General features: G+C 42.0%; 1 protein-coding gene across 1 annotated transcript in view; it reads right to left on the bottom strand.

Annotated features, from left to right (window-relative positions):
- Positions 1–12,770, bottom strand: part of CREB3L2 (cAMP responsive element binding protein 3 like 2) — a 128,277-nt gene that overhangs the window by 34,321 nt on the left and 81,186 nt on the right. The window lies entirely within an intron of this gene.

A 12,770-nucleotide genomic window follows, 5' to 3' on the forward strand; every position in this document is an offset into this window, starting at 1 on the left:
ATATGAAGGAAGAGGGAGGATGGATCGGGAGATTGGGATTGGCACATATACACTACTATGTATAAAATAGATAACTAATGAGAATCTACTGTATAGCACAGGGAACTCCACTCAGTGCTCTCTGCTGACCTAAATAGAAAGGAAATCCAAGGAAGAGGAGGTACATGTACACGTGAGACTGATTCACTTTGCTGCACAGCAGAAACGAACACAACACTGTAAAGCAACTATATTCCAAAAAAAAAAATATATATATATATATATATATAATATATATATATATATTGGGTTGGCCATAATGTTTGTTTGGGTTTTTCCATAACATCTTGCAGAAAAACCCCAACAAACTTTTTGGCCAATTCTACAATTAAAAAATAAAAACAAGAAGGAAAGAGTGAATGACGGCAACCAGGGCCTCAGGAGACAGGACCAGAGACAATGGTTAGAAGGTCTCTGCCCTTCTCCCCAGTGGATGCTTATCTGTTTCTTTTTTTCTTCTCACGCCCCATGCTGGTCCCAGTCTGCTTCCCTACAACTGCACTTAAGCCTTACACCTGACCTAGACTTCCAGAACTTTACTTAGCCCTCTCAGAAACTTCAGAGTTTGTAAAACATGTTGCTGAAATGCATGAAATCCAGAGGGAAGGGCAGCTTCTTGCCGAGTCTGGTCTTGGCCTCTGGCTTTCGTGATGGTCACAGGCCTGGGGATCGCAACGAAGGAACAGCACTGACTGGACAGAAGCACCTCCATCACTCAGCAGCATTCTCCCAGAAGCCCGCACGGTACCCTGCACTTCTCACAAAGTTACTTGAGAGCAGGTACCTCGGCACAGCCCTGGAAAAGAAGGTGGAAGGGCAGGGCAGGGGATAGCAAGGAGGCTGCAGGCAGGTGTGGAACAAGAGAAAACAAGTCAGGCTCCCAGAGTCAGCATTCCTCACCCGAGGCCAGTTTACTAAAACGAGACTGAAATAAAGCCAAGATATGCTCCCTTGCTTTATTAAAATGTATAGACATTCACACCTTAGTGAACTGTTATTGTAGAGGGCAGCAAAGTCATTCACATTATGAATTATTTCACACTCAAGAATTGGGTTCAAGTTTTCTTATGAAAAGGTACATGAACATCACATCACTCAACCATCAAGGGGCAGTGGAAGAGTGGGTACGGAAGCCAAAAACTACAGCTTGCAGTGATAAAGGTTGTATTTCATAAGCAACTTCCTTCAGGGGAAGGTTAGATTCACCTGCATTGAGGAAAATGATTTTCCCCCAAATCCAATTTGTAACTGACTCGATTAAAGACAGGCACGTTTTCAGTCAGTTGAAGATGTTTTGCTTTTAGAGCTGGTTCTCCAGAGCTGCTGAACGCTCTGGAGTGGTGGAGGAGTCCCATCATTCCCAGGGGATTGGGGACCACATCCTGGTCGAGCGGGAGGGGCAGGAAACAAAAGGCCTCTTGAAGGCGGTCAGAGGATGGAGACCGCACTGTACTGGATGCAGAGTCCTGCTGGCCAGATGGGCGCCCCAGCTCAGCTTGGGGGCAGCGGGGGCAACTGGATGAGGAGCCAAACCAAGTTTTTTTTTTTTTACTTTTGGCTGCACTGGCTCTTCATTGCTGCGTGTGGGCTTTCTCAAGTTGCAGTGTGCAGGAGCTACGCTCCAGTCGTGGTGCAGAGGCTTCTCATTGCCGTGGCTTCTCTTGCTGAGGAGCACAGGCTCTAGGGCCTGCAAGCTCAGTAGCTGCAGTGCATGGACTTAGGTGCTCCACAGCGTATAGCATCTTCCCAGACCAGGGATTGAACCTGTGTCCCCCGCACTGGCAGGCAGATTCCTATCCACTGTACCACCAAGGAAGTCCCAAATAAAGTTTCTCACACCACTCCCAGGAGGAGTTAGGAATGAGAAGTCTCTGTCAGCTGCAAGGAGGACACGATCAGGACCTATGTGGGGAGTGGCTAGAGAGACAGACAGAGCATAGATCACACTTTTCTCCACTCAGGAGTGATGTGTTCATACCTCCACCTGTCAGCACTTACAGCCTGTGCACAGTGAGAATATTTATCCCCAGCAGAGGCTGGAAGAGAGACAGCAAGATGAAATCCAGCCTCAGTACATATGAAAACGAACAGTAAGGAGGCATCACTGAGAAAAAGAGCACATGCAATTATCAGGAAATGGTGAGATAAGGCCAGACCCCATGGTTGTGCCGTTATGATCACTGTGATAACAGGTAATCACAAGGCACAGAAGAAAAGGCAAACATAAATACAAAAAGTAAATACAAAATTATAAGCGCACCTTCCCTGGCGGCTCAGTGGTAAATAATCCGCCTGCCAGGGCAGGAAACATGGGTTCGATCCCTGACTGGGGAAGATCGCACACGCTGCAGAGCAACTAAGCCCGTGTGCCCCAACTATCGAGCCTGTGCTCTAGAGCCGGGAGCCACTGCTACTAAGCCTCATGCTCCCAATAAGAGAAGCCACCACAGCGAGAAGCCTCCACACCTCAACTAGAGAGTTACCCCAGCTAGTCACCCAGAACTAGAGAAAAGCTCGTGCAGAAAGGAAGACCCACTACAGCCAACTATGAGTAAATAAATACAATTATTTAAAAATAAACAAAATTACAAGCAAAATGAAGACAGGCAATAGTTCTTCCAATAAGCTAAGCCATTCTCAAAGCACACATCTATTAAGTAGGTCAAGAGTTTCTAATCTCAATGCTCAGTGCCCTACACTCTTGTTTTTAAAAAGATTTATGTAAATATAATCTCTGTTATGTCAGAGATGGAGCCTGGAGGACAAACGACATGTGAACTATGAAACAAAACTTCCCCTGAACTCTTCCAAGACAGAAGCCCAAAGAAGCTTCCACTCCTCTCCTGAGCTTTTTGGTGACACACAACTGGAGTTGCCTGCCTGCTTCCAGTTCAAACCAGCAATTTATTACTCTCCCTTGAAGGATATTTTCTGAATTAGAAAGAAGTGTAAGGCCATCAAGCTCTATATGTGATCTTACGATGAGGAAACTAACAGGCAGGTCTAGACCACACAGCAAATGAGTGGCAAAACTCAGGTTTCTGGATCCATGAAAGAAACAAGTAAACATAGACAAACATTTTTGCACAGATATGCTCATTCAGCATTATTTATAATCACAAGACACTGAAAGTAACCAAAACAGTAAAAAGGAAGGGCAAGGTTAATGAATTAGGGTGTACTCATACAATGGAAATATTATGCAGCCAGTAATGTTACATGCTAAAGCCTTTTTAATAACAAGGCAAAGATTTATGATAGAGTATTAAGAAAAAAAGATATAAATGTGTGCACTATTAATAAGGAAAGTGACAGAATGATCTCTGGAGAATAACTCAGAACATGAGTAATTTTTTCCCCCAATTTCATACTATTTCTAAATTTCCTATACAGGGAATATTATCATCCCCGGATGACCGCACATGGAAATGGCCTGCTTTTGCCTGCTCTACTTTATACCCCAAAACAGTAATTACTAGAAGGCTTAGTGGGTCAAGGGGCCCATTCAGAGTCCCTCGACAAAGAGTCAATGAGCACCTTAACATATGTTATAAATCACGTAATTGGCTCCACAGTTCTTCATTTGTCCCTTTATCCACGTCCTCTGCCATGTAATCTGGCAGTGCCCTCCCACTGGGGACTAATTTCCATCCTGGGACTGACCACCTGACTTGCTCTGGCTAAAAGGATATGCGCTTCCTAATGCAAGTACAGTCTTGAAATGCACAGCTGAACTCACACATTTGCGCCTTTGCCATCACAGTGAGAAGGATGTACTAGGACAATCTACTGATCCCAGGAGGACAGACACATAAAACAGAATTGTCCCCAGATAAGTTTGGCCAAGATCAGCCAACTCTCAGCCTTAGACATGTGAGTGAATCTAGCTGAAACCAGTAAAACAAGTCACTGCCCCTAACCCCACCGAAATGAGCCAACCTCCAGTCAAGGGACAAATGTGTGAACTATAATAAATGATTGTTGTCAAAGCTAGTGAGTTCAGATAGAGATATAGATGGAGAGAACAAATGTATGGATACCAAAGAGAAAGAGGAGGGCCATGAATTGGGAGATTGACATATATACACTATTGATGTGTGTGCTGTGTATTTAGTCACTCAGTCCTGTCCAGCTCTTTGTGACCCCATGGACTTGCAGCCCGCCAGGCTCCTGTCCATGGGGATTCTCCAGGCAAGAATACTGGAGTGGCTTGTCATGCCTTTCAGGGAATCTTCCTGACCCAGAGATCGAACCCAGGTCTCCTGCTTTGCAGGTGGATTCTTTACCATCTGAGTCACCAATATATAAAATAAATCACTAATGAGAACCAACTGTGTAGCACAGGGGATTGTATACAGTGTTCTGTGGTGACCTAAATGGGAAGGAAATCCAAAAAGCAGAGATATATGTATACCTATAGCTGATTCAATTGTTGTATAGTAGAAACTAGCATAACGTTGTAAAACAACCATACTCCAATAAAAAAAATTTTTTTTAAAAAGCTAATGAGTTTAGGAGTGGTTTTTCAGGAATATAGCTGGCTGATATAACACAGCTGAAAGTATCAATACATAAAAGAAATTAAATCCATCACATCAGAACCTAGGCAACACAATAGCTGAACCACATTCCCATAATAATTCCTCTAAACCACCAACTGTAAACCATATCAATAAATATTTGTAGCTTGATTCGATCTACCAGTTAAATCATAAAATAAATGACTTCAGCTGAAGAAGGTCAGCCAGTAAGAAGTTTGCTGAGAACAACATTCCAGCAGCAGTTGAAATTAGAAAAAAGGAGCTTTCATTCTGAACTACGAGGTGTTAGCTTGTGCTCTGTCTGCCAATGGAAATAAATCTGAGGAAACAAAATGACAAATATAACCTCTGAGGTATGACAGAAGATAAAGTGAAAGGGAATCAGTAGAATATGTATTACACTTTTTCCATATGACCTTACTTTCACAGTCTTTTTTCACTGGCAAAACATCAGCAGAGCACCATAGCTTAGAACTTAGATGGCTGAGTTATTGATAAAACTACAAAAATAAGAGTCAGTACACACTCTATACATGCTCCAATCTGTAAAACTTCTGAAGCTCAGATCTTGATTAAAAAAAATTTTCCCCCTAAACTATATCTATATGCCTTTTAAGTTTCCTTTCAGGAGGAAAACATCACCTGGGTCTTTCCTGGCCATCCGATGGCTAAGACCCTCAGCTTCCATGCAGGGGGCACTGGTTCGATCCCTGGTTAGGGAACTAAGATCCCACATGCCATGCAGCACAGCCAGAAAAAAAAGAAAAAAGAAGGAAAACATGACCCAATAAGGCCAGTAGTGCACTGTGGAGAGTAAGAAGCACAACCGACATATCTTCTGATTTTATTTAAACAGCTTGCTATCAAAGGTCAAACTCGACTGGCAGATTTCCTGGGCATCACCACTTAGCTGTCAGCAAGAAAACAAAAACAAGCCGCTGTCTCATGATGACCAGTCCTTCACATCCAAGGACGAAATGGAGCAGCTGTGAGCACTGGGGCTAGATGCTGAGATTACCAAGACAGCAGCTAAAAAGCCCACAAACTAAAGCCAACATAGAGGCAACACCAAAATGCAGGTCCTCAATCACTTCCATAAATAATTGCACTGACTAGAAACTGACTCCTGGGAGGGGGAAAGAAAAGATTAAACTCTAAATTGGGAGTAGAAAGTATCTTTATGTGATATATATGAGTTATATATATATGTATAAATAATACATTTGTACCTATATATACACATACACAGATATACATATATCTATAACATATGTCTGTACTCTTAAAAAGAGAAATTACATAGGGCAATACCACTTATATGATATACATACATATGCACCCATTAGCTATTTATATGTCTAAAGTAAAAAGGAAATTTTTGTGAATTAAATAAGTATGCCTCATCTAAATCCTTCAGTATTTCATACTTCACCATTTGCCCTGTGAATTTCTTCAACAGAATTGGCAAATCTTGACTGATTTTTGGCATAAACATCTCTTAAAGGAAAATGCCAAGGCTGGGTTCTGGAGGCCAGGAGAGGGGAGGAAAGTAGGTGAATGTATCAAAGAGTCATGCTAAGCTGCAGCCCACTGTTCAGACAGAAGGTAGATGCCTCCCTGCCCAGGGTCCCTCCCTGAGTGTCTGGACAATGAAATCACCTCTACTGTGAGTTGTATGGGGAGGTGTTGAAAACAGTGGAAACAGCGAACACTTAATTATGAGTGTTTACTACGTACTAAACATTGTTCTAAGTGCTTTAGGTATATAACAACTAATTTAACCCTGAGAGTGACCCTGGAAGGCAAGCACTATGAGCGTCCTCATTTTATAGACAAGGACACTAAGAGATTAAACCCCTCAACCTACGTTACCCAGCTGATACACAGCCTCCAGCTGGTATATGGCCCCTAGCTGGTATACGGCCAAGCAAGGTCGCACACCCAGGCCAACCAGTCCCACAGCCCGTGGGATATTGCTTTGCAAGAGATCAATGATGAAACATCTCTGCCAAAAGTGAGTATTCTTCAATTAACGTTATTTTGAGCCCATAATTAGCCACTAAAAAAAGTACAATATCGCTTCTTCGTATACTTCTCACCTTCATTTATATGGACTCCTAATCCACTGTTGCTAAGGTGAAGTATGCCAGTTTAAGACCAGCCAGTAATAGCTCAAATGTTTTGAGATGGGGCCTGTGTGCCAGGCCCCACTCTTCATGTTTACCTTCCTGATTTCCTGTTCTTTCTGTGCCTGTGTTTACAACCTCTTTCACTTACTCTGGTTGTTAATATGGTGGTCAGTTGGTAAATTATGTACTGAATTATGTGGTAATCGGCATAAAGCAATAATAACAAGAGCAAAGCAATAATGACAAGAGCTAATATTTATTTAGTCCTTACTAATTGCCAGGCATTGTTATAAATGTATAATATGTATTAACTTAATCCCTACAACAATAGTACAAGGTTGAGTATTATGAATATTATTTCCATTTTAAAAATCAGGAAAGAAACACAAGAGTTGAGCCACTTGCTCAAAATCACACCATTAGTAAGTGGCAGAACCCGGATTCCAATTCAAGCAAATTGATCCCAGAGATGAACTGCTAAGTTCCATCTGTGGTCTGCATTTGGTATCTCAGGTCCTCCCATAGGAAACTGTGTTTAGAGTATGCATTAAACAAATATCTGTGGAGCAAATGACTGATTTCAAAAGATTTACTTAGTGTACACATGCAAAAAAAACCCCTCTTGTGTATACTTTTCTTCACCAAAATTATGACTCTTACTGAACAGAGTAAGTTTAATGCTTTGTTGTTGTTCTTCAGTCGCTCAGTCATGTCTGACTCTTTGCGATCCCATGGACTACAGCATGCCAGGCTTTCCTGTCCTTTATCATCTCCTGGATTTTGCTCAAACTCATATCCATTGAGTCAGTGATGCCATCCAACCATCTCATCTTCTGTCTACCCATTTTCCTCTTGCCCTCAATCTTTCCCAGCATCAGAGTCTTTCCCAGGTTTAATGCTAGATAGCAAGGCAATGCCAAAGAACGTTCAAACTACCATACAATTGCACTCATTTCACAACGCTAGCAAAGTAATGCTCAAAATTCTCCAAGCGAGGCTTCAACAGTATGTGAACCGAGATCTTGCAGATGTTCAAGCTGGATTTAGAAAAGGCAGAGGAACCGGAGATCAAATTGCCAACATCCGCTGGACCATAGAAAAAGCAAGAGAGTTCCAGAAAAACATCTATTTCTGCTTTATTGACTACACCAAAGCCTTTGACTCTGTGGATCACAACAAACTGTGGAAAATTCTTAAAGAGATAGAAATACCAGACCAACTCTCACATTTCTCAGGAGACCACATTACCTGTCTCCTGAGAAATCTGTATGCAGGTCAAGAAGCAACAGTTAGAACTAGACATGGAACAACAGACTGGTTCCAAATTGGGAAAGGAGTACATCCAGGCTATATATTGTCACCCTGCTTATTTAACTTATGTGCAGAGTACATCATGTGAAATGCCAGGCCAGATGAAGCACAAGCTGTAATCAAGCTTGCCAGGAAAAATATCAATAACTTCAGATATGCAGATGATACTACCCTAATGGCAGAAAGCAAAGAGGAACTAAAGAGCCTCTTGATAAAAGTGAAAGAGGAGAGTGAAAACGCTGGCTTAAAACTCAACATTCAGAAAACTAAGATGATGGTATCTGGTCCCATCACTTCATGGCAAATAGATGGGGAAACAGTGGAAACAGTGACAGATTTTATTTCTTGGGCTCCAAAATCACTGCAGATAGTGACTCCAGCCATGAAATTAAGACACTTGCTGCTTGGAAAAAAAGCTATGACCAACTTAGACAGCATATTAAAAAGCAGAAACATTACTTTGCTGACAAAGGTCCATCTAGTCAAGGCTATGATTTTTCCAGTGGTCATGTATGGATGTGAGAGTTGGACTATAAAGAAAACTGAGTGCTGAAGAACTGATACTTTGGAACTGTGGTGTTGGAGAAGACTCTTGAGAGCCCCTTGGACAGCAAGGAGAACAAACCAGTCAACCCTAAAGGCAATTAGTCCTAAATATTCATTGCAAGGACTGATGCTGAAGCTGAAGCTCCAATACTTTGGCCACCTGATAGGAAGAACTGACTCATTGGAAAAGACCCTGATGCTGGTAAAAACTGAGGGCAGGAGCAGAAGGGGATGACAGAGGATGAGATGGTTGGATGGCATCACCGATTCAATGGACATGAGTTTGAGCGAGCCCCGGGAGTTGGTGATGGACAGGGAAGCCTGGCATGCTGCCATCCATGAGGTTGCAAAGAGTCAGACACCACTGAGTGATCGAACTGAGCTATAAATATTACTTTCTTATACTATTCTAACATTTCAATGACCAAGCAAACAAAGAAGTCATTATTTCTCTTTTAAAAAGTTGAGGAGGTATTTTCCATACTAGTTAGAAAAAGAAAATAGAAGGTAATCTCAAACGGATGATGAAGAGCAAAAGAACGTACACCACTAGTCCAGGTTTCAGATTCTGAAAAGAAGACTGTTCCTCTACTTGTCCACCCCGAAAGCATCAGGTTCTTTCTGTAGGTCATCCTTGCCAGGGGACCCAGCTACTTCCCATAGGTAAATGACAGATATGTCTGCATTTTTTTAACCCTAGAATCTATGCCCTCTAAGATGGCTTAGACCCATGCTCTTGTCAGCAGCTCTAATCAAATGTGATGAAAACAAAGCTCTTTGTCATCTCTCTGGGACTTTCTTTCCCAGGTCCCAAGGCCTTGGAACATTTCAATATCAAGATGTCTTCACCACTGCAAACAGGAAACCTAAGTCACCCATGACTCATCTGTACCCTTTACTTAGCATACCCGATGTTGTGCTAGTCCTGCTCTGGGTTTCATCGAATCCTTTCAAAATCCATTTTTTCTTTGTCCTACATGGCACACACCTTTCCATTTCTCCCTGGACTGCTATATCAAGCATACCTTCCCTGCTCTGGCATCATCAGCCATCATTTTTCTTCTTCAAGTCTCTGAAAAAACACCACTCCACTTTACTAAGGCCCTGTTTCTCATCAACTGCTGAGTCTCCGCCTTCCATCAGGCATCTGTTCATCTTTAGCTCACAGACTATTGTTTTCACAGACACCTGTGAAACAACACCGTAAATTTAGGATATCCATACTAAGCCAGTGCACCTGGTCACTCCTTGCTCTGCTGACTTTAGAAGCCTAACCAGACCAGCCAGAAGGAAGATGATTATTTTTCATGTTCCGGTCCCACTGTCTGTAGAACTGGGAGATTCACAGTTACAGTTCTTGATTCCACCCAAAATAAAGTTACCTTGACTTGTGCATGGTGCCAATAGATCACTTCTGGATTAGTATATTCTACTCTGAGTCTGTTTACATTTGTATATTTTCTAACTTGTTTCTTATACCATCTTGGAGGACAGGGGCCATGTCTAGTTCTCTCTGAACAGCCTTCATCCAGCACTAGGTTTCCTCTTTAGGAAGAAGACTGAAATTAACGAACAAAAGTAAATCAATAGGTAGCACCCCAATTACAAAGGAACATGAACAAAAATAGAGTAGCTCATGAAGATACCCTCCAGCTGGTAAGGAGCAAGACTTGGTCATTTAAATATAAGTTTTTCATTCCTCAATCTACTTGGGCACTTCTGCTTATCTCTTTATAAAATCTTCACTTTTAAAAAAAAAGAACCGAAAACCCTGCTTACCAGCCTTAATCATGGGCAGAAATGAACAAGCTGAAAGCAGGATGTCTCTCCGGCAGTTTCAAAGGCGGAGCCCACATTCCTAGGACTGGCTCCTGTGGTTGCCAAACCATGTGAAGTTCTTTAGTTCAAGTGTTTCAGAGAAGTCTAGAGTAAAATTCAGCCCCAAAGACGGAAGACTCCTATGTAATCTTAGACTAGTGTTTCTCAACCTTTTTCTGGTCACAGGCTCTGTTGAGGATCTAAAAAAAAAAGTTATAAATGTCCCCAGCAGAAAATCTGACAAATATTGTCAGCCCCAAATTCTGCATACAATTTTAGGGGTGGGTCCACTGTCCATCTGAAGAACATGATAGACAAACACCAAAATGTAGGATAAGAGCACCTACATTTGCCCAATAGTTGCTCAGGGTTCAAAGAGGGAGGAAGAGGGAAAAGAAAGAGTTAGTAGGGAGAAAACAAAGAAGGGAGAAAGAAAGAAGGATGATGGCAGGAGAGAGAGAGAAGGGAAAAGGGAGGAAGAAAGAAAAATCCTAATAAACTGAGAGTCTCATTTGAATTGTTTAGCTTATCACTTTGTTTCAGGCTCAAAAGCAATTACAGAAGAATTCCCTTTAATCTTTAAAACTGGACAAGAAGATTGGAATCGTTGACATTGCGAGGTACAGTGAAATACTAACCATCACTAGAAACAAGGATTCCTAGTTCTGGGCTTTAGGCTGTTTAGACAGTGCAAACGATGAAGAATATTAAATTTAATGCAAACAGTAATGTTTAAATTGCTGCCTATTTATGCATCTCCTAAAGAAATATCATCCTCCTGGATCAGGAAAGCAATCTGCTTAACAGAACACAGACTCCAGAGGGATCTTTGTGAATTAATCCTCCCTAAGGCAGATGCCAACTGGGATTCAAATGAATCAAATTGTTCTGTTCCCAAACATTTGCCTATCCACACAAAACTCAGAAAAACAATTGAAGCCAAGACTTGCACAATGCTTTCCTCAGCAAGTTCCCCAGCTCCTTCGTGCACACTGCCTACCTCCGATTTCACAGACTCCAAATGGTTACTATTCACGCTCATTATTCCCTGCATACAAAAGGGTTTTTGCTAGCATAGGAAGCCTTTACTCAGAGAAAAACTGATACTTAAGATGAACTGTGGATCAGAAACTCTTTGCAAAATGTATCTGACCCACTGTACCTACTCTCAGCAAATTACCAGCTCAGTCTATTGCAGTGTGGTCCAAAAAAAAAGCATAGCCTAAAAGTTGAGAAATTTGTTTTATTCGGCAGATTTCTGAGGACATAGGTCCAGGAGACAGCCTCTCAGACAGCTCTGCGGGACTGCTCCAAAGAGGTGAGGGATAAGTCAGGATGTACAGGAATTTTTTGCAACAAAAACCAGGTAGTCAGAACATCAAAAGATTACTGTGAATTAAAGAAACCCAGACACCTGAAGTAAATGAATTCAGCACTTTTCTTTATATGGGAAGATGCAAGAGTTTGGGCTCATTGAAATCATTCCTCTTATATGCGCCTTAACTATTTAGGGCCAACATCCTGCTTTTTTCCATCCTGAACCTCCTTAGGGGGCATAGTCTAGCTGACGACCACAACACCTTTTGTTGACTGATATGGCAGGGAACATTCCTTGTGTATGGCAGTATAACACCTCTAAATAGCAGGGGCCAGATGGGGAAGCTGAATGTTGTGCACTTTGGTCTAATAAGAAAGCTTCCAGAAAAAGATTGATCATTTCTCTCCACACTAAGCTATAAGTATAGGTGGCTTCTTTATGCTACATGTATACCGATTAGGATTAAAAAGCAAAAAAAAAAAAAAAAAAGTTATCAGGAAGAGGAAGGGATCCTGAACTTTTGGAAACCTGCTTTATTTGCAATCATTTCCCTCAGGGTCTTGTTTTAGAAGAATCAGTATCCCAGCCCTGTGTCCACTATCTGCTCCCCTCCAACCATCACCACAGTTTCAATTCTACTCAACACTTAAGGGCTCACATGAAATTCGGCCTTGTTCCTGCAACTCTTCCTGTGATCATCACTGGACATGCTCTTTCTCCTCTGAGCTACTACACTGCTCACATTCAATCTGATCAAGTATTGGGGTACATGGTATCTTCCCTATGAGCTACTTTGAGGTAAGAATCTAAGTTTTACTGGGCTTCCCAGTTGGTGCTAGTGGTAAAGAATTCACCTGCCAATGCAGGAGAAACAAAGAGACGTGAGTTCGATCCATGGGTTGGGAAGATCCCCTGGAGTAGGAAATAGCAGCCCACTCCAGAATTCTTGCCTGCAGAATCCCATGGACAGAGGAGCCTGGTGGGCTCCATAGGGTTGCAAAGAGACGGACATGACTGAAGTGACTCAGTACACACCATTTTACTATCATTGTCTCACAAGTATCTAGA

The sequence above is a fragment of the Bos indicus genome, chromosome 4 (assembly GCF_029378745.1).
Source record: "Bos indicus isolate NIAB-ARS_2022 breed Sahiwal x Tharparkar chromosome 4, NIAB-ARS_B.indTharparkar_mat_pri_1.0, whole genome shotgun sequence".
Classification (NCBI taxonomy): domain Eukaryota; kingdom Metazoa; phylum Chordata; class Mammalia; order Artiodactyla; family Bovidae; genus Bos; species Bos indicus.